The sequence below is a fragment of the Topomyia yanbarensis genome, chromosome 1 (genome assembly GCF_030247195.1).
Source record: "Topomyia yanbarensis strain Yona2022 chromosome 1, ASM3024719v1, whole genome shotgun sequence".
NCBI classification, from domain to species: Eukaryota; Metazoa; Arthropoda; class Insecta; order Diptera; family Culicidae; genus Topomyia; species Topomyia yanbarensis.
Window position 1 is genome coordinate 140,642,905 of NC_080670.1, and position 3,812 is coordinate 140,646,716.

Below are 3,812 nucleotides of genomic sequence, written 5' to 3' on the forward strand. Positions count from 1 at the left end.
CTTCGTCGTCGGAGCTAAGACCGGAACTACGTTCCCAGAAGTTACCCGAATTGCGAAAACCCTGACTCGGTCGGATTCTTTCTCCCTCGTACCCCCTCGGAGAATCTGGCAAATTATTTCGTCGTTGTGCTTCATCTCGCTCATAATAGCTCCTCCCGAAATGAAGTCTGGAATAATCGTTTGTTATCGTCAACGGTTGGCTGCTTCTACGTCGGTCCCCTTGATATTGATCCCTCAAGTTGTAGCCCTCGTTGCGAGACCGCTCATCGTAACGGGGTTCCTGCGGATAATCCGATCGCATGGTTATCTCTCCAGCCCTCCCTTCTCTGTGGAAATTTTGGCGGTTAACTTCCAACTGGCTCGTCGCATTCCTACGAGCATTCCCGTTCCCAGAAGAACGCCAATCGAATGTTCCGCCATTTGTGCCGTTTCCAGCCAGAATATTACTAGCTCTGGGTCGATCTGCTAGATGAGATTTTAACAGCTCTCTCTCGAGCTGGGCGATTCGGTCCAACAATACCTTGCTCTGATCACTTACCCCTCCCTCCAGTGCCTGCCCTTGGTTGGACACTGGACTGCCTATATCGTTATTCTCCTCAACCGAATCATCTATACTTTGACCTCCAACCGCCCCAGCCTCGCCTTCTTCAACCCCCTCCTTACCCAATGATTCTCTCCGAGCATCTGCTGCCAACGCCCTACTTTGTTTTTCGTCGGGCCCTTTCCGCCCACTAGACCTGTTCAAAATGCTACGTATATGGTTTGCAAGCTCCCTCCGCATTTGTTCGGATGGCAGATCGGGAGTCTGACATCTCATAACCCTGAGAAGATAATGCTTCAGACGAGAAATGACCCGTTCATCAGGGCCATTATCCAACTTCCTACTCACAGTTTCAACCCTTCCCATAATGTAGTCGTATTCCTGATCTATAGTGTACGGGGACGGATAGTCACGATTCTCACGTACATCTTCGAGAAACAAATTACGAAGCAATCTATATTTGACCTCCGGGTCGCATTTCGTCTCCTCTGCCTTACCCCGAATAACTAATTCGTAGTCCACTTCCTCGTTAGTCAGGTGGTCAGCGTGGGGAAATGGGTTCGCCATATTGAATGACCGTAATAATTTATTAAAAAAACCAATTGATGAACACGAAAACAAACCTACAACTATCACTTCACACCAGTTTTCGTACCGTAAATAGGTAGAACTATAAGAAAAAATAATTGGAGAAATATATTACGTATAATACAAGAACAAATAAACCACTAAATGGAGTTTACTATATTCAAAAGAAAGAAATACCATGAACCGAATCGAAGAATAATTACACAAAAAAAAAGATTAGCTTACCTAAGATTTCCCAATAACGTGGCCCCACGTTGGGCGCCAAAATGTAGCGCGCTCCAAACGTACCTACCTTACTGTCTGCTATAGCGCTTACCCCGGATCTCAGAACAAGTGATTTAAGCGCCACCTCTTGCGAGGACCACTTGTCATGTTCTAGGTTGCCCGACCAGAGACCCAACCCCAGGGCGGGTTAGTTTACTAAAATTTGGGGGAAAACGAAACGGCAGACGCAAAAGCCGAAGGGTACTCCGCCTCGCAGGACGATACCAACCAATAACCAAAGAGTTCGCAACTAATTTACCGAAAAATTTACACCAACTCGTGGTTCTCATCACTGGCAGAATCCCTAATAAACTACCAAATAACAAGCCAGCTTCAGAAACCAGAGTGGGGACTGTTTTCCCGAGCAGTCCTACCCAGAGTACAAACGAAAAACTACCAGAAACGAACGCGAAACATGAGACCCTTCAATTCGACAAACCTACAAAAAATATCACTTCAAACACTAAAACATCTTGTAGGAAACGCTAACTAACTTTCAACATTTATTTTACAAACTAACATCCTACTCTTAATTTACTTATTCTACATTTCTAATGCCGGTTCAGGGCCCTAACAAGTGCGGGTGGGAAACTGTGTAAACACGCTATAATATTCTCGAGCTTTTGTCACCCTGCGCAGGGAATTTAGGCGTTTACTCACTCTACTTATTCGCTGACCATCTCCCACTGCTTTCGATGCGTACTCACACCATCAACGGCGACGACTGCTGGTGACCCGCTGCTTGTACCAAATTCGACGATGACGATTCAGCGACGGAACGGCTGTTTTGCGCTTTCTAGCGCCAAGGCTGTTGTTGAGGTCCTAGCACAGGTTTAAGTTAACTGCTGGTAGTGTCCGACCTCCGGACAGCGTACCAGCATCAAAATACGGATGTTAGGGATCCGGTTGACGGCGTTTAGTAATTCCGCATTACGCACGTGGCGGCGCTTTTTTGTCCGAGTTTTTGCTGCAACTGACGCAATTCCTCGATGGGAAACTTGAATCCAGAGTGTGGTGGCAGGAGGTGGGATGATCTTTGCTGGCGGTGCGGTGGTAGCTTCGCCAGGCGCAAAATCTGGAATTAAAAGCCGTCGCACGGCTAGCCGACGGTTCGAGCTTATTGTTTTCAACACCCAATGATTTAGCATTTTTTACCTCTCTGTTTCCTCGCACTTGCCCGCAAAGTCTCCACACATTCACTGATCTCCTAATTGCGCTAACCCTATGAGAATGAAGCAGTACTTTTACAACTTTGAAGAATTAATTGAATCTCATGTACAGAGACAAACCTCAACGAAATCACGACACTACCAAGCACACTCTAACTTCTTCCACTGAGTAACTTGAAATGGTTGAACAGGGAGACTGTGAATCCTCAGATTAACGAGTTTTGGGTTTTTGAAACCGGAAATTACATTACGAACTCATTTGGTACCGATCGGGATCGAACCACATCTCGTTTCCCCTTTGGTATTTTGCATCTAACCATTTCATCCACCCAATTTTTAGTGATCTTCGGATCCAATAGTTGGGGAAACAAGAACATGACAAATAAGTCGGCACCTCGTATCGCCTGTAAGTTCAACGTCCGCGCTATAGCGAAGAGAAGACGACATGGAGAGAAACGTCGTTTGGCTTGCACGCAAGCAGAACATTTGTTCTAGCCGCCCGGTATTCATTCTTCATCATAGGAGATGGAAGAAGTGAACAACCTATCTTTACAGCAGGGCACGGGAGTTACTGAATAGGAAGCTATTTTAAAATCTGATACACGTGATCGCTACACTGTCTCCAGTCATGTGGGACAATGTTACCCTTAAGAAACCTATTAAATAAATTCAACAAGCGTCTTTTGGCAGAGTCTGGCAGATTCTTCAACAAGTTGAATTTGATTCTATCTGTTGTAAGCTTCTTAACTATGCGCATATTGACTTACGTTACTGCTTTCTTTCAAAGTTATGTGTCTAAGATACGTCGTTTATTAACAAAACCTTCCATAGCTCAAAAACTAAAAAAAATCACCCACAATAAATTAATAGTGTTAAATTGTCACGTTAGACCTTTTGTTTGAAACTAGTATCGTTAAGATCGGTTTAGCCGTTGCTGAAATAATTTCATGACATTAGTTCACATACATACAAGTCATAATTGCAAAGTAGTTATTCAAAACCAAAACCCGCAATAATAATGCACGATTGTGCGTTAATAAGAAAAGGTCTTCAAACCAGTAAAGTGACAATTGGAATGTGATGCTTTTCGCTCTACATCTACCTAGTACAACTGATTTGAATTTAGCTATTCAAATATATAGCAATTTACCGAGTACCACTAATCGAGTACACATTCATTTCATCTCGTTTTATAATGTGAAATCAACATGTGTGCATTCGTCTTCGCTATTTCCAGAATTGAGAGCTTC

The 3,812-nt window shown here is 44.0% G+C and overlaps 1 long non-coding RNA gene across 1 annotated transcript; it reads right to left on the bottom strand.

Moving 5' to 3' along the window:
* Positions 1 to 1,899: 1,899 nt before the first annotated feature.
* LOC131695608 (uncharacterized) lies at positions 1,900 to 3,161 on the bottom strand. Its single transcript, XR_009306675.1, has 3 exons — positions 2,683 to 3,161; positions 2,549 to 2,615; positions 1,900 to 2,492 (listed from the first exon to the last, which is right to left on the bottom strand). It is a non-coding gene; the product is annotated as an uncharacterized LOC131695608 (long non-coding RNA).
* Between the last annotated feature and the right edge of the window lie 651 nt (positions 3,162 to 3,812).